This window comes from Poecile atricapillus, chromosome 11 (genome assembly GCF_030490865.1).
Source record: "Poecile atricapillus isolate bPoeAtr1 chromosome 11, bPoeAtr1.hap1, whole genome shotgun sequence".
In the NCBI taxonomy this organism is placed as follows: domain Eukaryota; kingdom Metazoa; phylum Chordata; class Aves; order Passeriformes; family Paridae; genus Poecile; species Poecile atricapillus.
Window position 1 is genome coordinate 3,832,777 of NC_081259.1, and position 26,674 is coordinate 3,859,450.

Genomic DNA, 26,674 nt, shown 5'->3' on the forward strand with positions numbered 1-26,674 from the left:
CCGTCTTTCTTTGGGAGTTCTTAATTGTTGAAAAAAATTAGTGTGTATTTACATTTGTCAAAAAGAGGTTTGGGGACCAAATGTTTTAGAGCAGCACTGTTTGCTTTTCTGGGCTCTTACCATGAATAAAAGAGAGAGACACTGAGAAAGAAATGAAAAGATCTTGGGATTAACTCAGGTGTTGCTCAGGCTCCATTCAGAAGAGGAAGCAGCCACTTCACCCCTGGCTTCTTAAAGACTTACTGCCTCCCTGATGTTTCTGATCTCCCCAAATATCCTGGGATTGCTTTGGTATCACTCCCCCCACTCCTAGGACATGCTGTCAAGGCATTTATACCACCAAACTGGAATATGTGCTTCTGTTTTGAAAGAGATTGACTCCTTTTGAAGTTAGATAACTTCTTTTATTATTTTGATTACAGCTAGAAACGTTCATCCTTCTTCATTTTTTAAAATTTTATTACACTGTGTTGATCTTGAGTGCTGCCTGCTTCTAAATGCTGGTGTTCCCCTGGACTTTGATCCCTTGATGGAGAAGTCTTGCTCCAGTAAAGACTTGAATATTCAGTTTTCATTAAAACTGTGATTTCATCCTCAGTGAGACGTGGGATTTTAGGGCTGTTTTCACCTGTGGCCCTGCCAGCTGACAGTGCTGGGCAAGGAGGGACCTGGAGGTACCTGAGCTTTGTTCGCCTTTGACAGCTGGCTGCCTGCCCAAAGTAGGGAAAGTTGTCATTAATGCTCTTAATTTTTATGAGCATTTGAGATTTAAAATGTTTACTCCATGTTGTCAGTTGTAGAGCCTTTGTATTTAAAATAAATAATCTTGTTTTAAATTAGTGTTTCCTGGAGGAAGCTATCTGGCTATTGTAAAGTGCTCTGTCAACAGAGCTGCATCCTCATACCAGCAGAGGAGGAAGGATCTCATGTCGATAGTGCTTGGAAGAGCTGACACAGAAAAAATTCCCATGGACAAGGCTTTGTGCTTCCTACTTTTTTTGCACAGATGGGTCTCTTTGTTTTTGATTAAACATTAATCAAAAATCAATTTCTGACTCCATGTAAGTGGTATTAGATAAGTCTCCGTTTATCCACGGCAAATAAAAACATTGTTCAAACATGAACAAACAACCGTTCTGGTTTGGTTTGAGTTTCAAAGTAGATGGGGATAGAAAATTGTAATTAAAATTGCAGATTTCATAATTGAATGTGTTCTTTTTTAATGAGAACATTTCGTTTAACTGTAGCGGGATTAAAAAAAACATAATTGAAGTAAACATCTGAATGTTTTGCAAAAGAACATGAAAATAGGATTTGAGAATCCTTCAGTAGAAGGTGATCATATGGGTAGAGAGTAGATTTCTGAGGAGGTGAGGTGTAACCTTGAGGATATCAGTCAGTTTGGGAAACCCACAAGATTTTGGGGTCTGAATACTCTGATTTGCTTCAAAAGCAGAATTAATTTCTGTACATTAACAGTTTCTCTGGGTAGTAGAAGGAATGTGGAGGAGCAGTCCAGTTATTCATAGGAATTAAATGTGGGTTTAAGCATTTTACTTGCAATTACTCTGACAGTAACTGGTTTTTAATTTTGTTTTTTTCTCCAGGCTGAAGTACTGAAGACAAGTCTTTGTTTTTATGCATGTGTGAATAGTTCTGGGTTTTTGTCATGCTGCTTTGTGCCTTTTCTAGTTTTCTTCCATCCTTTTTGAGCTGAAGGGCTCAGAGTTGCAGTCTGTATTTGAGATGTGAGCAACCTGCACTTTTACAGTGTTAGAATGATTTTTTTTTTTTCCAAGTATTTCAACAAAGTATCTGCAATTCAAAGTCCTCCCTGGGGTGGATTTTGGTGAGGTCCCAAAGGGAGGATGCAACTGTGGGAAGGATGAGGAGAGGTGTTCTGAGGGGCCTCGGCACTGCAGCTTCCTGTTATGCGACAGAAAATGCTGGATGGAGCATTTGTTGTGCATGAATGATGTAGTAGTTGGAAAAACTTTTTGGCCAGCTTTGACATGTTCTGTTTGTTAGTTTTGTTTGCACCCAGAGTGCAGGGAAGAGGATTGAATTAAGCTTTAGCATCCTCTCAGTTATTGGGCCAAATGCCACTACTTTCGCTGCCAATACAGCCTACAGAAGATGTGTAGGCATGGAGAGTGTGGGAGTTTCAGAATACACAGCATCTTTTAATTGACACGGGATTTGTAAAGTGCAGCTTGTATAACTGGTGATACCTAATCTCCCTTGTCCCTTCCAAGAGGCACGTTGATGATCCATATGCTTGATGGAGGTGTTGCTTTGTCTACGGGAGATAAGAACTGCATAGTTGATCAGAGATGTCTTGCCTCTGATTTGCCTGCAGGCATGCACATCTAAGCCATAAATTCTGAATATTCTCTTGCTTAAATGACTGTTTTATTTTTTAAGTTTTTTAAATAAGTTTTCCTCTTGCAAAGGGAGACTTTCTCCCCCTTTAAAAGGGAAGAAAGGAGGTGTGGGGATGAGGAAGGGAGCTGCACTGTTTGCTGTGGGGTGCATAATGAAAGGTTGCCCCTCAAAGTCAGGTGCTGGCTGTTGCTGGCAATTAGGTGGATGCAGGAAACACTGCTTTTGCAGGTATTTTGCTCCTTGCTACAGTGTTACTCCTCCCGAGTGATCATAACCTTTCCTGATCCCCAGGAATTGTCATCCTGATTTCCCGAGGTTCCTTGTGAAGGAACCTGTTAGGACAGCGGCTACAGTGGCTTTGGCCTTGGGGAATGGAAGGTGATGGCTCACACAGAGCATGCTGTGGGGACTCAGGAGAGTGTCTCTGGGAAACAGGAGATACCTGAATCATGGAGGTATTTAGGTTGGAAAAGAGCTTTAAGGTTGTTGAATCCAGCCATAAATGGAACACTGCCAAGTTGAGCAAAAGTCAGGCGTAAGCAGCTGAAAGTGAGTTTTCAGAGAATGTATGTCCAGCAGAGCAGAGGAAACTGGGAGAGGGAAGAAAGGAGAATGATCCATAAATATTTTATTACTAGGTATAGAAACAAGGTGTGCTGACATCTGTTTTTCTTTCCCAGTGCAGCTGTTGCTGTGTACTGTCTGTGGAATAGCTTCAGCCTTCCTGGTGGCACTGTCCTCCTTAAAAATCAAATCAAGCACACACAAAACCCCCACAACACAGAGGAAGTGCAAACTGTACTAAGCCTACTGACAGTAAGCTGCCTGTTGTTACCTGTTACTAAGACTGCTTTTCACTGGAGCCTCTGCATTCCAGGCTCAGATTCTCTGCTCTGGGGGGTTTGGGGCATCCACTGTGGTCAGTGCAGCAGCTTGGAGCCTTGGGCTTTTTTGGTCAAGATCCTGAAGTTGCTTCCTAATTTTAAGCACAGGTAAAACCATAAGATTTAATGTAGGTTCTTCACAGTCTTCAAGTCAGACCGGGGTTTTCTTGTCATTGCTGCATCAGGAATTTAATGGCAAGACATGAAAGTGGGTACTGGGTGGATTGCAGTTCCTGCTTACTTTGCAGATGCTTTTACAGCAGGTCTTTTGTCCCTCCTCCTAAGCTCTTCTGTTTTGAGTCTCAGCATTCTGACAATCCCCATGTCTCTTTATTTTCTACTGTGTATTTGGACAAAAGAATCAGTAGTGAGGAGCTGGGCTCACACCTGAGAGCGTTTTCTCCCTCCCTGCACCACCCCTTCTCTCTTTTTTTTAAATCCACAGATTTTGCTTGTTGTGGAAGGGTTCAGGGTGGTTATTCTCTGTTTAGAGAAGATGGAAACAAAATGTCAATGATGTTTCATTTAAATTTGTGTTTAAGTTAGTGTTTCTTGATGGGTGATATGTCAGCAGTGGTGGTAGGGATGTCTGCATACAGCTGTGTAAAAATTAGGGAATGCTGTGTTCTGGAGGAGTAAATTGAGGCCCAAGTTGTGCTCCCTTGTGATGCTCTGTGTTGCTGTTGTCTGTAGAACGGTGAGTTTTTTGATTAGTGTAGGTGTGCAGTGATAGCAAGGACAACTTTGCACTGTAATCTGATTTTTAGATTTACTTCAGTTTTTATTTACTCTTGCTGCACTTTTCCCTTTTTTTGCTTTCAACATTTCCTACTATGCAGGTTGCTTTTAGAACACAATGCTGAAACCATTGTGTCTAAAATACTCCAAATGTTTTCAGAGCTGGCTGGTTCCAGCCCCAACACACACAACTGTGTGCCTCCCAAAAATAGTCACCTGAAGGGAAAGACAGAGGCTGAAATGGAGCTGCTGAGCCTCGGCCTGCCCTGGGCTGTGCTCACATTCCTCCAGCAGGGCCTGGGCCTCTTCTGAAAGCAACCTTTCAGCTCATGGAGCTGCATTGTGTAAACATCTTCAGCAATAATTTATTCTCTTGAAAGAGGCCAAACTAATCCCCCCATCCTGGTTAGAGCTGCCTTAGATGTTACTCTGAGCGGCACATTTTCTATCTTGCAACAAGCGTGACATCACTTGAATCTAGCAACAGAATGTGGTCAAATAGCATTTTTAACAAATTTTAAAATCCTCCCCTGTGGGGTGGATTTATTGGGAATGTTCTTCCTTCATCTGTATGTTATCAAGCTAAATACCGAACATTGGTTTTGCTAGAATGTTTCTGTATGTGTAGAAAAACCCGTGGCTGATTTGAGTGTGTTGATATTTCCCTCCCCATGTTGTTTTCTGTTTTGGCAAAAAAAGCAAATGTTTGTAAAAGGGGGAGAAGGATTTTTTTATAAAGTCTACTTGTGTAGAAAAGAAGTAAAATTATTTTCTGAATTTCAGAGCATTCATGAAAACAGTTTGTCATAAACAAACTCATAAAATCCTCTGGAGAAACATATGACTTTGATTTTATATTTTTTTTTCCTCTTATAGGAGCAGCATTCTTAACTTTTGCCTTACATTTTTTTTAGCGCAGCCTGAGAAGCTCCATGTTGTTTTTGTCCTGTAATAGCACTCGCTCCAGCACGGACATGGCATCTTTGGGGTTTACCTCTGTCTCCAGCCCCTGGGAGGTTGTTTACTACTTTCAGCCTGGAATAACAGGCCAGTCCCAGGGATCCTCCCTGGGGAGCAGGATTATTGGCATCTGCCAAAATACCACCTCTGTTCTGGGCCGGGCGGCGGCGGGATGCTGCCCTCGGGGATGTTGGGATGGGGGTACGGTGACCGTGGGGCAGGGGATGCTGCGTTCCCGTGGGGATGCTGCGGTGGGATGCAGGATGCTGCTGAGCTGCGGGGCAGGCACAGCCCCCGGCGTGTGAGCTCAGCCCATGGCTCCTCTCAGGGCGGGAGGAAACAGTGAGACCCTTTTCAAGAGCGAGGTGTGTTGGAGCCTATATTTGGATGCTGCGCCTCTTCTAAATTTGGTTTTCTCCTCATTAATACAGGAGCTGTTTCAATCGCCCTGCAGGGAAATACATGGGGTTGCTGTAGGGTGGGTTATTCTGGGGGGGATTTTTCCACCCTTTATGAAAGGCTGAGGTCTATTCGGAGAGCTGGAGGCGAGGGAAGGTGGAGGAAGGGGCGGAGGGGAGGGTCTGCTGCTCTGAGCTCCTTTGTGTGGGAGCCCTGCGCTCGCCGCTCGCCTCCCCCGCCGGCTGCGGAGGGGGCACCGCGGCGGGGCCGCTGCTCCGCCTGCTCATGAGGGCACCGAGGAGGGGACACGGCTGTGGGGCCGCTGCTCTGCCTGCTCATGAGGGCACCGGGGAGGGGGCACGGCTGTGGGGCCGCTGCTCTGCCTGCTCATGAGGGCACCGGGGAGCGGACACGGCTGTGGGGCCGCTCCTCCGTCTGCTCATGAGGGCACCGGGGAGGGGACATGGCTGTGGGGCCGCTGCTCCGCCTGCTCATGAGGGCACCGAGGCGGACACGGCTGTGGGGCCGCTCCTCCGTCTGCTCATGAGGGCACCGGGGAGGGGACATGGCTGTGGGGCCGCTCCTCCGTCTGCTCATGAGGGCACCGGGGAGGGGACACGGCTGTGGGGCCGCTGCTCCGCCTGCTCATGAGGGCACCGAGGAGGGGACACGGCTGTGGGGCCGCTCCTCCGTCTGCTCATGAGGGCACCGGGGAGGGGACACGGCTGTGGGGCCGCTGCTCTGCCTGCTCATGAGGGCACCGAGGAGGGGACACGGCTGTGGGGCCGCTCCTCCGTCTGCTCATGAGGGCACCGAGGAGGGGACACGGCTGTGGGGCCGCTGCTCTGCCTGCTCATGAGGGCACCGGGGAGCGGACACGGCTGTGGGGCCGCTGCTCTGCCTGCTCATGAGGGCACCGGGGAGCGGACACGGCTGTGGGGCCGCTGCTCTGCCTGCTCATGAGGGCACCGCGGCGGGCACGGCTGCGGAGGGGGCACTGGTTCTGCCTTGCCGGGGGATCCAGATAATGGTATTAGCATCTCCCTTTCCTCGGCAAAGACAGCCTTCGGGCTTTCTGCAGGGAGCTGCTTGTCCCAGTCTCGGGGGAGTGTGGAGAAGGAAGCGTGGCAGCGTCGTGTTAAAATAAGCGGATTTGTACCTTTTGCCGTGACCTGAACCAGGTTTCCCCCGTTGCAGCAGCACGAAGAGCTCGCAGTGGGTGAGATGGAGGAGTAGTGGATGGGGATTACTCGTGTCGGGGCTGCTGGCAGCCGTGGAGTGGAGCCGTGCGTGGGAACGGACGGCAAAGGCAGCCGGGCTGCCACGCTGTCACTCCGTGCTGGGACACTGTGCTGGCCCTGTCACACGCCTGCAGACCTGCCCGAGATGTTTGTGACCCAGCCCTGTCTGGCAGGGTTACAGGGATGGGGGCAGCCATGGATGTATCGGTCAGGGAGGCCGGAGGGCCTGGTGGTTTGTTCTGCCGGCCGTGTTCGGCTGGCCTGGGCTGCTGCTCACGTCCAGCATTGCTGCAGTGACCAGCACAGCCTCCACATCCGTGTGGCTGATGATCCTCACTAATTCCGGGCGTGGCAGCATCCCCAAGAGTGGCTGCATCCTGCCCTTACTTAGGGACATAATTTACTGGTGGCCTTGGCATCGCTGCGTTAATGGTTGGACTCTATCTTAGGTATCTTTTCCAGCATAAACAACTCTGTCCTTTAGGTACCTCTTTGCAGGTCCCCCACAAAATGTGTAAAAGTACAAGTCCATCAGGTTCTTGAAATAAAAGAATAAAGGACTCCGGGTACTAAGCTTAAAAGTCCAGACAACCCAAGGAAATACAACAAAATTGAATTAGTTGCAGGAATTAATTAATTTTTTCTAACTCCTGCTATTAATCATTTAAATGACCTGGGATGGAAATTACAATTATAATAGTTACTTTTTGCTGTAATTCAGGGTACTCTGCACTCCAATAATTTGACCTAGTTTATTGGTGGTTTAATTCCACTCTCTCATTTTGAGCCCTTTATTCTCGTTAACAGCTTCGTCAAGTCTTCTAAATATTTTACTGTCTGCTCCATTCCAGGGTCAAATGGGACAAGCATTAACTTCTGGCTAGAGAAAAACTGTGTTGAAAACTAGTGCTAGTGAAATCCCTTAATGGAACAGATGCATTTGACCTGAAAAATTACATGTATGCTCCAAAATTTACTTCCCCCCCTCCTTCTCCAAGAGTATCTATTAAAAGACTTTTCTACTGCTAAAATCCCATGCCCATTTCCTTAGACCATTCAAGTTTCCAAACCCCACAGCTAAACACCTTTCCATATATATTTGCTCAAGTAAGGGCTTTTTTCCCCTGCTTTACTCTTCTAGTAGTCTTTGGTAGTGAAGATTAACTTCACAACTAGGATTTGCTTTTCAAAATACAATGTTTGCCTTTTGTGAAACTTGTATGGTGTTCCTGCTGGAATTATTTGTTCGCTCTGAATTTCATCATGTTGCAGAAACGATGCACGTGCTCCAGGGGAAGCAGCAGATTTCAGAGGCAACATGTGTATGGAGAAATCTTGCTTTGTTGTGATAGCTCTCATTTCTAGGACAGATGTACTTAACTATTTTTTTTCTAATTAAATTCAAATCATGAGTAGTGCGAGGTGGCAGTTTACCAGTGGCTTTTGAAATGTGTTTTTCTGTGAGGAGCGAAACGTGTGGCGTAGAGCAGCAGGCAGGGTATGAAGAGTTCCTTCACGTGTTTATCGAGGACCAAACCTGACAGAAGCTTAGAGAGAAGCTGAAGAATTATGTTAGTGTTTATCCCTTTGACTGGTGCTCTAATATATTTTGTAGCAGATCTCTTCAAATATATGAAGTGTTGTGGAGCTGATAAAATCCTTCTGAGGAATTGGGCCCAACTTGTAACAAGTTAAGTGTAGCAATTAATATTTCTACTGAGTGAATTTTGTTAGCACTATTTTATCAGCGAGGTTAATCTCCTGACTTCCCAAGCTCTCTTCTGGTTAAAGAATACAGGCATGTCATTTCTTCTTTCACCAGAAAAATGGTTTTCTTGTGCTATACGGTACCTGTATATACAGCATCACATTTCTTCAGTGATTGTGAAGAGGCACAGTGTTATTCTGTGGTCATATTTCTGGCTTTCAAAATCAAGAGCAAAAGTTCTGCAGAAAATAATTTCTGTTCAATTATATCTTATTCTTGTGCAAAACTAGAGCATTTCCACCCCAGGTAACGATCCTAATTGCCATGGTTTCTAAACCAAAATTTTTACTTTTGAGAAGTCAGAAATCGAGTACTGCTTAAAAAAAGTTAAAGAAAATCTTAAATATGTTTTCTGCTTTGTCTTACTGAACTGTATGGGCTGATGGGCTTCCTGTTCCCTTCAGAGCTCAGCAGACTTGGGGTTTTGTGAGCTTGGGAATGAGTCCCTTTACCTGTGCAGGCTCCAGGCTGTGACCTGCGTCTTCAGGTTTGTTGTTTCTTCACTGTGCCAGAAAGGGGAAAAGTCACATTACTCCCCAGCTGATGTTTGTTCCTAGCTGGTAGGACAACCCAAGTGATGAAGCAAATGCAAACTTTGAGAGTACTGGAATAGCTGTTTCCTGCACCTCTTCAGGTTTTTGGCCCAGAGCAGGAGGCCACAGTACCTGATGCTCCTGCATCACACACAGGGACCTGGGCTGCCCAGGTGATTTCAGAAAACAAAGCCAAACACCTGAAGTCCATCACCTCAAGATCAGCTCTGAAAGGTGTTAGGATAAATTATTATTCAGTGCATTTAAGATAAGAGTGCATCTAGAGCCCATGGGATTTGCTACCTGGATCTTCAAATTGATGGGCTGTCTGTTCAGTGAAAGAAACAACCACCAAGGGGTGATGGATGGGGGATGGCCTTTGCAGCAAATCACAACAGGGTGGGAAATGAGGGGTGGATGTGAATGACTGATAAATAAAACTTATTGTAGGGATCTTAAAAATAAAGGAATAATCCAAGAGCAGCTACAACGTGCAGGAATTCAGGATGTCTCACTTGTGGCTGTGCTGAAATCTCTATTGCAGCTCTTCTTTTTATATCCTTTGTCCTTTGAAATACTTCGCTGTTAGGGCTGGGCTCTTATTTATTTATTTCTTCCGCTCGGCAGCTGCAGTGCTCAGACTGGGAGGCTGAGATGCTCACAATGCGCTGCCTGCTGCCAAGAAAGGAGGTATTTGCATTCATTTTCACTTTCTTATTCTGAATACAGAAAACAAATAACCCCCCCACGATCCTACTGAGTCGTGCCTCCCCTAAACTGTAAATACCTGTGCAGATACATGATTTGGGGGGATTTAGGGGGATGTAGAACCATCCACTGGTTTACCAGGCAGGTAATAGGAGTGTCTGTATTCAGTGAACAAAGAAGTCTTCTAGTAATCCAGAATAACCATATAAAAAAAAGTGTAAAAAATATCAGTAATAGGTTTTATAGCAGTTATTTAACAGATTAGAAGCCTGATACTTTATTCACATTACTTTTTCTGAATTATTTTCTCTTTTTTTTCCCCCTCAAAATTGCAAGTTGTTCATACTGATCCTGTCAGGAGTACTCAGCGCTCAAAAGAAGCAAATTGTTCCCATTTTTCACTCTTTAAGTAATTCTGACAATGATGCAAAGAAGAGAAATGAGGCATTTTTTTTATAATTCTGAGCAGCGCAGCTTTTGAGGTGCAGAGCTGGGTGTTGGAGTGACTCCCATATGGATTGGGGGCGTTGAGGATACGTGTGGGAGGCCGTGCCGTGCCTCTCGCTCCCTCTCACTGGCAGTCTTACGAGTGGGAAACAAATGGGATCGTAACCTTTCTGAATGTGGAGCTTGGGATGTGCTGACTGGATTATGAAGGCAGCAATTTAACTAAAGGGACATAATTTAACATAATTTAAGGGCGGAGGCTCGGAGAAGTGTAGAGATTGAAACTCCAGATTTTTATATCGTGACATATTGACTAAAACAGATACAAAAAATAATCCTATTGCTACGACATTTATTTTTGTGTGTCTGCTCAGGTTTTAAAAAGCCTCTCCTTATGAGCACAGCATAGAAATCCACTGTGCCATCTTTTTCTAATGCATTAAATGATCTATAATGTGTTTCTTTTGTGGTGAAACCCCACAGCCTCAGCATGATGAGCGTACATGTGTATTTGTTTAATTCAACATGTTTTCATCTCTCAGTACTGGAAATAGGACATTTTAGTTCTCCAGTCACCGCTGCAGCAAACCAGTGCGTTGTGTGCAGTTCATGCTTGGTTTTTCTTTTCCACCTGAAACATCGGTGTGAAAAATCAGAGAGCTAAAGGGAAATCCCAGTCTGCTGCTGGTACTTGTTTAGAAATATCAAATAACCTCCAGTGTGGGGTTTTTATCTCGCTGTCTTTGTGGTGAGAGTGGTAGAGAAAAGGCATGTGAAAGCCTGTGACAGTGTAGCCTGTAGCAGCTTTGCAGATTGATTCAGATGTTCCATTCAGAGCAGAGATTTGATACACAGTAATGAAATCAAACGGCTTAAAATCATCTTCTATTGATTTTTATGAAGAGAAATCTATACCTGCAGAATCAGACTGAGGTTGTGATAAAGCTCTGCCTTTAAATTTTTCTTTGTTTTGTGCATGTGAGCTTTTAAAGGAGCTTTTTTCCCTGCACTTTGAATGGCTGCTGCTCCTGCTTTCCTTTAATTTGAAGCCTGGAGCCAAGAGCTGCGTGCCGAAATGCCGCGGCGTAGGAACGCTCGGGCTGCATGTGCCGAGTTGGGAAGGGATATTTTTATGGAGCTGTGGCTGTGGCTGTCCCTGCCTGTGGAATGGTCCCGTGGGGCAGCGCCTCGTGATGCTGCTCCAGACTCATAAACAAACCATCACGTGGGTGTACAATCCTGCGGAGCAGCGTGCGGGCACGGATAGACAGCCCCAGCATTATCCTTATTGGATTCCCTGCCGAGCTGGGGCTGATTTGAATGTTTTGGAATGAGTGGTGAATGAAACAACACAAGGCGCTTTTTTTTTCCTCTTCCCTTCTTTTCCTGTTTATTTTTTTGTCTCTTTTCAGTTGTGGGATTTAGGATGCACAAAGAGTCATTGAACCTGTAAGAAGCCTCTCTAATGCAGGTGTTTGCACTGCAGCCTGGTCTTCTTTGTTGACAAAAATGCACTAACACGAGCAATCACCACACACCTACAGTCATGTGAGAAGGTGTAGAATTGCAGATAAAGTGATGATTATACTTGAGGATTTAAACATTTTGTTCTGTGCATTTTTATTTTTTTTCCTATTTAACCAATAGAGCTTTTATTAAAAATGGATTTCTCTGGCATGTAATTACTTAGACCCACTTTGTACCCCGTGGAAGCCACAGTGCTCTGGAATGTGATGTGATTCTTTAGACTGATCTGCTGAGCCTTGATTTGGAATGATTAGACTTCAAAAGCATTTAGCTCTAAATGTGATTGTAGCTCAGTTATTGAGTCTTTTGATTGACAGCATGCACATTACAAATGAGTAGGATGCTGTCCATGAAACAATATACACTGCTGGACTTCACTAAGAAAATAACTTGGATCATGAGATTAGACTTAGAGCTGCTGAATACTTCTTAGTTGTGATCTTCATCCTTAGATACAGGGGCTCAGCTGTAATTTGTTGGATGCTTGTCAACATTGTTGTTTTATCCAGGTAACCCTGACTTAAATCAACAAAAACTAGATTCACATGTGCATCAACTTTGTAGCTTTTGGTTCCTGATAGGGTTTTCAGTAGGCTGTACGGATGTTTGGGAGTACCAGATTCATGAAGATACTTTTCTAATGCTTTGTAGGTAATAGCTCACGAAGTTGCATTTTTAGTAGTCTGGATAGGAGCGAGGCTTGAGGAGTGATTTAAGAGCTCAAGGAAGAGCCTGCAGAGTGTGCAAGCTCCGGAAGGATAATTTAGGCTAACAGGGGATCAGGGGAAAAGCTAATGTAGAGCAGGAGATGGCAGAATGAACAGAATTCATCTGTCCAGGGAAGAGAAAGACGTGAGCAAAGCTTTGCTCATGCAGGTGAGGTGAAATCTGAGGGAATGAGAAGCTGGCCAGAGGGGCTTGTGGCCTTGTAGAGTTTATTTTAAGTGTAACTTGGCAGATTTCAAACTGCATTTAAAAAGATTCTGGTTTCCACAGACATTGCTATTAAGTTATTTGTTCTGAGCCTGTTTGGTTTTTGTTACCCATTGCACCAAGAGCCACAAAATGCTTTTTAAATTGTCTTTTCTCAAAGACAGTGCTCAGGAACACATTGACCTGATAATGTCATTCTCTAAATGATAGTTTTTAAGGCAGACACATTTGTTAATCTTAAAAAAGGCAGTTTGGAGCAATCTCCCAGGTTCAGATGCAGATGGTTTGGACTGTGTCCCAAGCTGTGCAGCTGTGGGCAGCTCATGGAGACTTCAGGTTCCATCTTTGTGCCATGGGTGAAATCCTGTCACATCCTCACTGGTGTGTTGTTAAATCCAGCTGTGACTGCAGGGTACTGGGGCTGTTGGTGGCTGAGAAAATCCAGTTGCAATTGACATTGGTTTTGTAGTAGAGCTTCCATCAGACATTTGTCAGTCAAGTGGGGACCAAAGACAAAAAGATGGGGGTTTTGTGTGGCTGGAAGTGGCTGAACTCTGTCCATGTGTGTCTGTCCCTCAGTGGAAGAAGTCACCATCTCTCCCCAGTGAGCAAGACAAGAATTAGATTAACTTTTCTCAAGTGACAAATTTGGCAGTGTATGTCTTAAAAACAATTATTGGCATGAAGTTAGTTCAAAGACACTTAATGGTGCAAGCATGTAAACTTCCCCAGGTGGCACCATCTGCATATTTAATTAAAAAGCCCAGAATGACAAAATAAAGAAAACAATGTATTTTAAAAAGTGAAATTAATTTTTAAAGCTATTTGGTTTATTAATTAGAAAACCTCCAAAAATCAAAAGGTCCTTGAGCTAAAATATATAAGATAGAAACCTTTGGAGAAAATACTTTGTGCATGTTTTCTTATAAGAATCCCACGATTCTGCTTTACATTCTTTACCCTACTGTAGTTTATAATGAGCCTTTCAGCTGAATTTTACTGTTAAGTGATGTGGTGCTGACTTTTCTGGATCAAATAAGTCCTGTGAGGAGCACTGAGAGAACTGGGGGTGTTCAGGCAGGATAAAAGGAGGCTCAGGGGCAGCCTTATCTCTCTCTACAGCTCCCTGGCACGAGGGAGTTGGGCTCTTGTCTCGGGCAGCCAGCAACAGGACAGGAGAAATGGCATCAAACTGTGCCAGGAGGGGTTCAGCTTGGACATGAGGGAGAATTTCTTCCCTGGAGACTGGTCAGGAAGGGGCTGCCCAGGGAGGTGGTGGAGTCCTTATCCCTGGTTTTGGAACACCTTCCAAAAATGACTGAATGTGACACTCAGTGTTCTGGTTTAGTGGAAGAGGTGGTGATTGGTCAAAGGCTGGATTTGATGATCTTGGAGGTCTTTTCTAACCTTTATTTTTTATGATACTGTGATCTGTCGTGTCACTGTAAAATCTTTGGCTCAGTACTCTTTGGTCAGACAAACCTCGTTTGTTTCCGTGCTGAAGATGTTGACATTTGTTGTCATCCTTTAAAGCCTGCAGAATCCTCACCAGAGTGTCTTTGTGTTTGTCCCAGAAGACCCAAGTCTGATATTGCAACGGTATTTTGCATTTTAAACTAGGCTGGGGTCCACTGTTAGGGTGAAATATCTGGTTTTTTTGTGGCTATTGACTTATTCACTAGTAGAATTTTTTACAAAAACTCCCAAAGCAAGCTGATTTCGAAAATAATTTTTAAAAGATTGTCTGGCTTCTGCTTGGTCTTTTCTCTATTATGTGCTAACAGCCTGGCAAGAAAATTCTTGAGCTCCAGGTCCTCTGAATAGCGTTCTGCAATTGTGTGCTGGAATCTGTAATTCAGGACTGGTTGCATTTTAAAGGAAAGTTATTATGGTCAGGTAGTGTCAGAGGCTTTTGCATATCAAGGCAAACAGCTTCTTCTGTTCCTAGATCTTCTACCTTTTGCTGGAACATGGAGTCACTCATCTTTTTTTTTTTATTGCATTTATCCCCCCAAGCCCCGCATCAAAACCAGCCACTTGATTAGATTTCATACTTTGTAAAGCATTTTGAGAACTGCTGATTAAAAAGCACTGTATGAATGTGAGGTATATATTTTTCTGTTACTAAGCATTCATCAAGTTTAATTTGTGGGAACCAAGGGCAAGAAGCTGATGTTGGTAGGAGCAAGCTCTTCAAAACCTGGGAAAGGGAGGTGGGAGCTTTATCAGATGAACTGTTGGTCGAAAAGCACTGCCCAGGAAAGGTATAAATGGATTAAAAGTTTCCCATGTGGGGAAGGACATGATGTGGGGAGGAGGGAGTAATTAGTCAGTTTGGAGATCCTTCTGTAGCATTTAATCCTCCAGCGGCAGCGTGGCCACCAGCGGATGCTGCATCCTTGGGGATGATCTCTGGGAAGCTGCTTTACTTTCTGTCATCACTTTAATGAGCCATGGTGCCTGGATAAAGTGCATCAAATGAATCTGAGAAATATTTAAGCTGAAATATGTATTAAGGGTAGTAGCTGGCCCAACCCCTTAATTTTTCCCCACGTCATTGCTAATTCATAAAAACAAACCATAGAACAGCCTTGAACTTTGTGCAAAAATCTGTTGCTCTGTAATTTGCAATTTAAATGATACTTCTCTGTATTTGACTGCAGGCAAGATCAGCTATTCTATTCCCATCCAATTTAATGCTTTTAGTTTTGGGTGTGTGCGTGGGACATCCTGGAATACTAATTAGTTTTTCCCCTCCCTGTTTCTTGTTTCAGACCCGTCAACAAATAGGATCTTCTGGTTTTGGTAGTTACCTTTCATTGCTTTTCAGTAGAAGTTCTGTCTGCAAATTTGGATTTGTCTGGATTTTGTTTGTTTTTTAACCAGTGTGATTTTTAAACTGTGTTCTGGCTAATGTTTGCATAATTTACAGAAAACTTCATTTAATGGGTATGGAAGTTGAGGTTCATATAACTGCAGAGAAAGCAGGGCCTTCCCTTCTTGAAATAGAGACAGATCCATTTGTTGTTTCATGTTGCAGTCAAACATTGGAAAAGAAATACCATCTCTAAGATGGAATAGGAAGGTGATTCTCAATTTAGGTGATGGCAATACAGCCCTGTCCCCTGCTGCCCCCCAGCTGGCCAGAACCAGCCACTGGTATCTTTTGTAGCTGGACCAGAGGTGGTACATGACTGTCACAACATTTCTCAGCATCAGCATTAAATGGTTGTGGGGGTGATATGGTATTGGTATCTGCAGCATGACCAGAAATCATTTTGTTCTTGATGTGCTTTGTGTTCTGTAAATACACAACTGGAGAATGTGGGGAATGGCATGGCTGGTGTGTTCAGAATGTCAGTACAGGAAGGAGGATGTACCTCTGAATAGTAAAAACACAGTGTAGCATCATGAGGAGGTGGAAAATGGGAAGTGTGGTGATGCTTTCACCCCTTTGACCTCTATAACCAAAGATATCTGCAGTTATTGGCTCAGGGAGACCCATAACTGGAAGAAAAGGTAATTGCAGTCTTGTTACTACAGTATTATTGAGAAATAAAGCTTAGAATTCAATGAATTTTCCATTTGTAGGTGTTTGTGGGTGTTCTATAAATCCAATAATTTCTGGGGTAAACGAGGCTGTGGAAAGTTTCATGGTCTGTCTGAAGTCTGCACATTCTGCATGAAGAACCTGTAAATACTGCTATTGCTGAATTGTAAAGCTTGTTTGTTTTGGGAACCTGGCTTTTCTCCTGTAACTAATACTAGACTTCTGCAGAATTAATGAAATACTTAGTGGAATTTTAACATTAAAAGAGAATTTCTAAAAACTGTAGAAAAGGGTGTGTCAAATTATCACATGGTGGTGGAAAAACATCATTGCTGTATTTTATCATAAACATTTTTAAAATTATGTAAATAATATGAAACTTAAAAAAATTAAATGGTAATACTAAGTTTTGCTCTATTTAGTTCTTCAAAACCATTTTTATGATTTTACTCAGTGGTCTAGATGGATGAAAACATAATCCATATTTAAATCCTTTCCTCAAAGTGTAGTGAACTTTAGCACCTTTGATAAATTTAGATAATTTTTCTGCTTGCTAGGCTGGAGGAGTGTTTAATAGCTTTTAAAATTTGTCTTGTGTGGCAAGTGATGGAAAACAATTCCACCAGTAGCATTGCTGTGGAGATGGGGAGAGGTACAGATCATGTTTTCTCTTTGAACATCTGACTCACCAGAGCTGCCTGTTAATCCTGACAGCTTTATTGCAAAGCAAAGAAAGCGGCTTGAATAAATTCAGGAAAAAAAAGTTGCAGCATCATTGCCTACCTGCAGCAGAGACAGTGACCCTGGGATTAAAGGGAAGGAGAGGCAGGTGTTCTTGGTTTGCCTTATTAGGAGGATTTAGGAGCTGTCACTCTCTCTCAGCTACAGTACTCCAAGGGAACACTTATTTTCCTAGGGGAAAACAGTTCAGTAACACAAAGCTGTCCATGTTCACCACTTGCTCTCCTGGTAATGTTTTTTTGGAACCTTAAAATTTCTAAGTGTAGTCCAGATCTTGCCTTGCTTTTATATATGTAGCATTTAGACCCCTGGATAAATTCTTCTGAACCTGCTTTTCAGCAATGTCTCTTAGGAAGAGTTGTGGGTTTCTTGCTTTTTGTGGGTTTTTTAATAGCTCTAGTACTGTAATGAATCAGTGAAGGCTAGAATGTCAAGGGTTGGAAGGGACGTTAAGGTCATTGAGTCCCAAACCCCCTGCCATGGGCAGGGACAATTTCCACTATACCAGTTTAATCAAGGTTTTATCCATCCTGGCCTTGTAATGAATCCACCTCCATGAGTGTTAGACCCTAATCCCAGCCAACAACAACATATTTTGAATTTTTAAAAATGTCTATACCTATTTTCCGTCTGCTTTTTTGATAAATATTTATTTATATTGAGCATATATGGGAGCTATGAATTAAAAGAAGCTTTGGACCCCACAGGTGCCTGGCATGAGTTAAAAATGCATCAATTATGAGGTACCTTTGCAATGACAAAACCTCAGATTTCTTACTGGAATTTTTGAACTAGCAAAGTTTTTGTTTAAAAGATGGGATATGATTGCATGAGTCTTGGGCGTTCATGTGGATAAGGAATGTCACCCAGCCCTCATTTGTACGTAATCCACTTTTTTCCTTATTTTGCTGCATATAGATACCTGATAGAGTCTCTTTCTCTGCCAGCCACTGGAGGTCTGTAGTGGGCCAGCATCAGTGAACACACCATGCTCTTGGGGGAGTTTTGGATAAAATTTGAGGGTTTTTACCTCCTTTGGATTTTGAGAGGCCAGTGAGTCTGTCAGGCTTGGATTTGCGTGGAGCCTGTGGTGTGTCAGTGCTGTAGGTGACCGAGGAGCTGCTCAGCGGAGCCGCGGACGCTGAAGTCACTGGGGTGAGTGTGTAGGAATCCCAGAGGGTTTGTGCTGCAGACACAGCATCGATCCCCAGCCCGGTGCCAGCTCGGCGTGTCATTGCCCAGACATGGCCTCTAATACCAGCTTCAAGATGAGCTGCCAAAACCACAGTGCTCAAGGCCTCTCCCTCTGAGTTCGGCCAATGCTCAAACGAAACAGCCCCCAGCTTGTTCCTCCGGGACACAGGCCTGCCTTGTTAGGAAATCGGTGAAGTTTGGGAACCCACAATACCTCACATAGCTCTGTGTACAGTAATGGAGGGTGGAAATAGGGCCATAGGCATGAGCAACCAGACGAGTTATAAATATAGAATACTCTCTCAATTCCAGTTTCGTTAGTCATGGGAGGACAGTGAGAGTTTTATAAACTTATAAGGAATATACAAACAGTTCTGAATTTAAAATAACTCTGTATAATTTTTTTAGTGTGTGAAAAGAATATTCTTTTTTGAGACCATCCTTGTAAGTATCTGCTGTACACAGAGCGTAAGGATCTGCGTATTTATATGTTCATGTGAATGTGACTTGAGATGACAAAAAAAGGTACCGGAGAAGAAAAGCGTAGCTCAAACGTGCCAAACTCGAGCAAAAACAGAGTGGGAAGCAGCGTGCTTCCCACTTTGTGCCAATATCAAAAACACGAATCCCCTCTTTTTCTTTAATAAGTGCTGTCTGATGCCGTCTCCAGCTTCAGAGCAGCCAGGCAGTGTCTCTGAGCTGGCTTTGCTGCAGCCTGGAGCCCCTGTCAGATCCAGGGATACAACTCACCTTGGCTGTCCTTCCTACAAATAAATAAATAAACCTCTGGTACTCCCTAATCTGATCACAAATCCTTACTACAGGGAAGGATTTAGAAAGTCCGAAGCAATGTCATTATTATTTTTCCCCAGTCGTGCTAGCAGGAATTCCTCAAAAGCGTGTGGAAGTGTATCAGCAGAGACAGCTCGAGCATCCGAGTCTTAGCTGTGTGTGAGTACATGGCCAGCAGCGCTGTGTGTGCCGTTTGTCCCGTGAGTATGTTCTCTGTGTTTGCAGTTTCTGGGGGATGTCACAGTCAAACAGTTTATTTATCAAACTCTTGGAAGAATCGAAATAGTTCAGTCTCACAACGGAGGAGTTTTTTAAAGATAGTGAGTTGAGTACAGGCAGGATGACACTGTCATCCCTCACTTGGCTTAGCAGGGAGCACTGAGCACTCCCAGCTGTTGCTGTTCCATCCGTGCTCCTTGCTGACCCAAGGCACTTTTTCCCAGTGCCTTCTGACTCAGGTGTTTGAGTCCTTTGCTTGGCTTGAGCTGTCTGGGGATGCAGAACTGCTGAACTTGCAGCGGTTCACTTGGGGCCTGCTTTGGGTTTGTGGTTGTGTCCAGTGCCACAATGGACTGGGAGCATCCTTGCACTTCCCCAAGCAGGTTCTGCAGGCCAGCTCTAGCTTTTCTTCCCACACACAGAGCTGGTCAGGAATGTGTAAGCAAACAGGCAGCTGTTTCAGCAGTTCTGTTGTTTGCAGATCAGACCATGGAGGATGGAGTTTAGGTCCAGATAGTTCAGAGTGATTTAGAAATTATTAAAGCGATTTGCATCAAGTCTAAAAAGATAACTCAACATTTTCCAGTTTCCCTCTGAGACACTTCTGTCCATGCTTGTGGTGTATGAGAAGAAAGTAATTCTAATACAGCTTTAAAGTCAGCTATATCCTTTCCACTGTCAGTGTTGCCTGTAAATTTGTTAAAATGCATTAAGAAATGGATTAATGCAGAATCTTCCTGTCTGCTTTTAAGTCTTAGAAATTCTGGAACTTTCTGTATTCCCTCTGTGTTTATAATAGAGGAAGATTTAGAATGAAAAATACATTTAATGGTTATTAAAACCAAGGAAAGAGCTCACCCTTTGATTGTTGTGGATCTCTAGAGCACAATCTTCAGTTGCTGTCAGATTTGCTTACACTCTTGTATTTCTGGAGGTCCTGAAGGAAATACTTTATCTGATCATTTTAGCATAATTGTCTTAATATTGTTTGGAGCATCATTGCTGTTGTGGTTAACAAGGGTGCTTTTCACTTGCAATGTACAAATATCATAAGTGATGTCATACTCCCAGATTTAGTAGTTTTTAATTTAGAACAAATGCACCAGGTGTCTCTGATAACTTTGCAAATCATAAGCATTCTTGCAACTCGTCCTGCCCTTCCATTATCATCTTGCTCTTTTCTCGGGTTCCTGAACATCTTGATCTTAATCCTGGTTTTAGGCCTATTTCACTAACAGGTGAACAGCTTGAAAAATCTTGCTCTGTAGTAAAACAGTTTGAATGTTCTTGGTCTTTCTGGCTATTTCCTTGAATTTTCTGATGTTTAGAACTTGACAGGTTTTGTCATTTGTCGTTGTCTGAGTTGGAGATGAACAAAAATTTTCTAAGTTTGCCCCACTGTGTGCATTATGAACAGTTTTCCTAAAGCTTTTTTTTTCCCTTTAATTTTAGTGTAATTAGCCTTCGGCTGGAGCAGTGTTGATTCAGCCTCCAAGACGAACATTCTGTTTCATTGCTGGTGCCAGAATGGTTAAGCTGTTGATGGGTGGAAGGCATGAACGCAAAGGGCATTCCTGAAATTGAGCAGGAGCTGAATCCCTCCGAACCAGTGACTCTTGTTTGCCCTGGATTAAACTGCTGTGATCCTTCGGCATTAAGAGAACTACATAATTTAGGCCAGTGTGATAATGTTATCAGCCTGTCTTTCTCCTTTAGAATAAATCTGGAATGTGAATAGTAGTCCTCCTCCAGCTGGGCTTTTGCCAGGAGATGGCTGACCAGCGCTCCTTGCTTGCAGTATATTAATTAAATCCTGTAAAGCTTATTGCCTTACACTTGCAGCATTTGGAAGACAGGCAGATTAAATCTAGCTTTAAGCAAGAACAAGCAAAACCCCAATATATCGCTCGTAATCTGCAGCAAAAAGAAAAATAATTTGCCTCAAAGCTTTCTTCAGCAGCACTTTGCTTTCCTTATCTGTTACTGCAGAGTTCAGGAACTTCAGTTGTCCCTTTAGGAATGTGGACAAATCTGTGACAGTGAGTGGTGGGGGATGGCAGTGAATGGGGAGTAGATTTCACCACCACGGGGGGACCATCATGTTCTTGCCTTCATCCCCACTCTGATGAGTGTCACTGTTCTGATTTGCATCTTCCAGTGGGAAATTGCCTCGTGCGTAGAGGAAATGTTTCTGGAACAGTGCAGTACTGATGGTAAAACATTCCCAACCAGTTTGTTTGCCCAGTGTTGAAGATAGAGTGCAACTGGCCCCAAATCCCCAGAGATGGTTTTGTATCTGCCTCCATGGGGTTTGTTTATGTGCTGAACTCATTCTGGTGTGGAAGGGACTAAATGGACTTGTTTTTTTCCTCATTCTCCCGAGTGCCAGCTGCAACGATGCCAGTCTGGGCTGTGCTGGGCAACATAAACTGTTTTGAAAGAGAATGCAGTTCGTGCTGCCGGGGTTTGTCAATAATTCGTGTTTGTTTGCACCTTCCTGGGCCATAGGCTTACGCACTCGGGAGCAGACGCACACTACCTGTACTATCCATGGGTTCCTGTTGACTGTGGGATAAGGTGGTTGTTTTCTTTGCTCAGGTTTCCATTTGCTCTCATTTCAGTGTGATGGGAGTTCCTGTAATGCTGCTGGAGCATTTAGCAGGGTTGATTGCTTCATTTGCAGAAACCTGAAGGGATGGGAGTTTTGCAGTGCCAGAGAGTGTCCCCAAGTCCTCTGCTCTGAATAAAATGGTTCTGGCACACATCTTGTTTTGTATCACAGCTGGGAAGCCTGGAAGCTGTTTTGGTATAACTTCTAGGGTAAGGAATGAATGAGAGGCGGCCAAAAGAGGGATGTGTGGGGTCATCAACCTCCAGTGTATCCAACTGGAGTATGCTCATTGAATGATGAATGCTTCCTTTCTGCTTTTTAGACCTCATTGCATCTGGTGGAATCTGAGAGTCTCCAGGTGCTGGATAGTGCTGGACCTTCCTCTCCTAAGCTCTCTCCCATTCCTTTTTTCCACTTCCTTTGGTTCAGAGTCATCTACAGGTGCTTCCATCTGAGTTGGCTCCAGCTGCTGCACAACTGCCTGTGTATTGTTGTTGACCTGTAAAATCCTGAGGAGGGGAATCCAAGAACAGATTCCTTGATAAATCTTTGGTATGATTAAAAATTGGGCAGTTAGTGGGCTGATGTCAGGCAGGGCAAATCCACTGAGATTATTTTGAGGTTCTGGATGCTTCATCACACCCACTTCCTCAGGCAGTCATAAAGACATATACAGCATCTGTGACAAACAGAAATACCAAGAAGCAGGAGACCAAAAAGCTTGTGTGGAGGCTGACCAGGTGTAGTAGGAAGAAAATAATTCCCTGAACCACCTCAGAATAATTTCAGGATCCTTGGAAAGGTCTCAGGGATAAAAATGGGTTGGTAGTGACTAGGATTTAAACATGGAAACACATGACTGATCTTGAGTCAGGCATAGCTTGCAGGCTGTAGACTTAATGCCCTCTTGGTGTAAGTTTGTATAGACCTATCCAAGTATTTTGTTGGTGGACATGACTCTACATACTGGAGGTTTAACAAAGGAGGAGATGATCTCTTTCAGGTCCTAGATCAGTGCTGGGTTGAACTGAACTTTTGAGATATGGCAGTTAATGTCAAAAGCTGCCAGACTTTGTGCCTTATCTATTAGGAAGTGGTTTGACATGGCAGCATTTTTTGCCTTCAGGATTTTCACTGAATACAAGTTAACCAGTTTTAGGGAAGGGGAACAGAAAAGGCAAAAAATATATTGTTGTTGATGTGCTGCTAATACCTATTTCTGTGGCAATATAAAGATTTATACAACTGCTGAGTGGCCTCTTCAGTGCCTTGGTGATGACTTTTACCCATATTTCTGTGATCAGAATACGCTGCTGCATGTATTTAATATGTGTATTTCCTTTTATTCTGTAGTTTTTGATTCCAGCTCTGACCATGAATCACTGGAACTGGATTTTCTGAGTAATGTCTCTCCAGTCTCTCTATTCTCGCAGAATATTGGGCAAAAGAAATCAGGTCTTGTATAGGCTGTCTGAGCATTTGAATTCAGCTGTTTGAAAGGCCGTACCAAAGTTTAGCCCATTAAAATGCAATATTTTTTAAATTCTGTCATGTAGAAGGATTAACATTCCAAAAGTGACTGTATTTTTCTGTCTTTGTGGATAAATTTAGACAGCTAATTTTTTCAGTAGTTGGCTAGGAGAAAACACTCCCTTCCTCCTCTGGTTTCTGCTCAAAACGAGGTGCTTTTTTCCCCCTTATTTTTTTTCTGAAACATTTTTATCTAAAAGATGCTTTAAGAAAGAGCATAAAAAAAAAATCCAAACCAAAGAAGGATCAAATATCTTTTTACAAGGAGAGAAAGAATCTTTAAAAAATATTTATCCCACACTTGGCAACCTTTCGCTTGCCCGCATGTGACTGGCGCGGTGCCATCCTTGGCCGAGGCCGGCGCCTCTGCTTGCCAGGAGTCTTCCTCCTCTGGCTGCATTTTCACTCCCTGTGACTGATTGTTTATTCACCTGATTTTTCTGCTCCAGCATCGCTGAAGTCATGGCGTCTTGGAGATGATAAGAACACTTTGTCTGCCCAAACTGTACGATAGCCGTGATGTCAACGCAGGGTGTTTGCAGCGAGCCTTGGCGTGGTGCACGCTCCACATAGCAGAGAGGGATTAGATGTCAGACAAACTTACTGCCACCTCCTTAGCCTGAGCCTGTCCAGAAGGGAACTGTTGTAAATACTGGCAGATGATTTGTCGCTTGCTTTTTAAATTCTTTTTCCCCCCAGAGTTGTGTTTGAGGATTTCCAAACCTTGCTTTGTGTTTGCAGTTCTGGTGTAGCATCTTGGGGGTTTTCATTGAGGGTAATGAGTCTCTGCATCAGATTCTCTTGGGGCTCCTTGTGTTTCTAAGATGTTTCTTGCATTTAGTTTTAAGGTATCTCCTTGCTGTATGTCGGGTCTGAATCTGATTTTCTCAGTAAACAGGCATCTTGGAATGAAAAATTTTGCCTTTTTTTTCTTTTTTTGTCAGTGATCATAGTATCTTAATAGTCTTTGGAAAATCTTCCGAGTTTTTTGTTGACAGGGAAAACTCATTTGAAGAAATCAGAGAGAAGGCGAGGTACAGATGGACAATGAAAGTTCTGTTGTTGGTTTTGCTCCAGGAAATTTGATTTGTGGCTACTGATACTACTGTGTACTGTCTTTCTCTGAAGATCTGACACTACTTTCACTCCCTAAATGTAAATGGATGCTGGTCTAGTCAGGCCTCCATCAACTCTTCATTAAAGTGCTTAAGTGTCTGCCCTTCTCCATGTCTTGCTTTGACTTCCTTCTCCCATGGCTGCTCTCCAAGGTCTCTGAAATTTTCCATTATTTTGGTATCTCCATGTGATGACAATTAAGCATTTTTTGCCCTTGGGCTTGTCAGCAAGGATTTGTTCTGGGGGTTGTTTTTTTTTTGTATATCGTCATCAGCCTTCATGTTCCAAGGCACTGTTGTACCTGGCTGATAAATTCTGTCCCCAGATGTCAGCCCACTGTTTGCTTGGGTCCGTGTCTCTAATGCTCTTGCAGAGTAAAGTCAACAAGTTACTGAGTGTATTGCAGGGTGCTTTTTTTGGCCAAGGTATTTTGGAACCTGCATTTTACATGTTTTGGTACAAATCTAGGAGCCCAAGTAGCACAGTTTGGGAGGGTGGGGGAGGATAGATGGCTCTGGACTGTGAGGTCAGCCAGTGTTGTTTAGTTAGGTTTTTAGAACAGGGATATCTGAGGGAACTGGCGTGTAAGGCAGATAAGGCTTTTTTGTTGTTGATAATATGTCCCACACACACACACAGAAGTTCTTGTTCTGCCTCTTCAAAGAAACAGGATACCCGTATTGTCTCCAGGCTGAAAACTCTGCCAACGTTAGCAAGAACAAGCAGAAAATAGGACTGAGGAAAAACCGAGGCTGCTGAGCTTTTAAAAAATAATCTCTATAAACTTTTCAAGAGTTCATATTAAAATGGTTGTGATTAAAATATTACTATAGTTTTGAAAACCTGTTTCACTGATTGCCTTTTTCATGTGATCTTGTGTATCCTTCTGTGTTCCAATTTGTATTTCCGTAGACCAGAGTCAGCAGATTTACCAGGAGATGCAGGGAATCCTATTTTTATAGCAGACTGCTCATGAATGGCAGAGGCATTAAGGGAATACAGGAGTCTTTCCCAGGAATGAAATAAACTTAATCTATGTTTATCTCAATACTTAGTACAACAGTGGTTTTTTTTCCAGCAAATTGTTCAGATGAAAACAAAAAAATCATGTATTTAATCAATACATACAGTAATAAACTTTGTGGAGGCATGGGGTGGGGTATGTGTGGTTTTTTTAGTAGGGCTTTGAACTGGAAATGTAGCTACCACATTAAATCTGAGTTCTGGCACCCACTCAGCACAGCAGTCCATCTGCTAGCAAGACACACTGATTTATTTTCTTTTTTAATCCCTTAGTAGTGCCAGATGCAAGTCCTGTGTACCTTAAGGTGAAAGGCAATTTGTGATGCCTTACCAAGGTGGCATCTGGGCAGACGTCTTTTACACTGGTGCAGATTACAGTCAAAAAGAGAATACATACCTGCATGTGTGTTTTATTTTGGTATACAGGTTTGTTGTGTATGGTTTGTTTCCTTTTCAAGAAAAAAAGTCATCTTGCATCTTCAGACAATGAGTTATTTAGCAGTGATTGCCTCTTCATTCCTGTTCTCTGTAGTCTTACAGACTGCAAAAATTTTCTTAATTTGGTTTTCATGTGACAGTTGTGATACTTGTGGTACCTGAGCAGACACCAGCAGTGCTCATGGTCCCACCTCCTTGTTCTCATAGTCTCACCCCTCCATCCATTTCAAAACAAAGTGATTACAATTCATCAGAGTCAATTAGAATAATTTTGACAAGAAATGTAAAATTCCTCACTGGCATTTTGACAAGTCCTTTTCAAGGTGGGCACTACTTAAAGCTGTGAGAAAATGGCTCTTTATAATCAAAAGTCATTGTAAGATGTCAACGTTGTGGATGCAGAGCTATGAGCAGTGGGGGTTTTTGTGGTTTTTGGTTTGTTTTTGTGGGGGAATTATTGTTTTTATTGCTGTTACTGTTATTAGTATTGCTTAATAGCAGTCTTGAGCATTTTATCCTGTGTCAGGATGGTGGAGTTCCGCTGAATGGGATTGTAAAAACTGGAAAGCCTGGACTTCATTATGGCAAGAGGAGGGCATTAAAATTTTAGGGTGTTTAGTCTTGGATTAAAAAAAAACCACTGTAGTTGCAAACTGAGAGATAAATCACAATGAAGAACTTGTGTGGAGTTGCATCAGCTACTTCCATGGTCATTTTGGGATGTTAACCTCTCCTGATTCTCTGCTTTCTGCTGAAATCATTCCGTTTAAATGTCTGTGGTGCTTCACTTGGATCTTCTGTAGTGGCACCGCTGAAATCCAGTTTTCTGCTGTTGTTACTGACACAGTGTTTTAGCTAAGTTAGAAAGTGGCAAACAGCTACTTAATGCAAACCACATTTGCAAAATGTGTGTTTCCAGAGCCTCTGGCACAGGGCT

The 26,674-nt window shown here is 43.2% G+C and overlaps 1 protein-coding gene across 2 annotated transcripts in view; it reads left to right on the plus strand.

Annotated features, from left to right (window-relative positions):
* IGF1R (insulin like growth factor 1 receptor) overlaps positions 1-26,674 on the plus strand; it is a 166,983-nt gene that overhangs the window by 101,090 nt on the left and 39,219 nt on the right. The gene's annotated exons all lie outside the window — the stretch shown is intronic.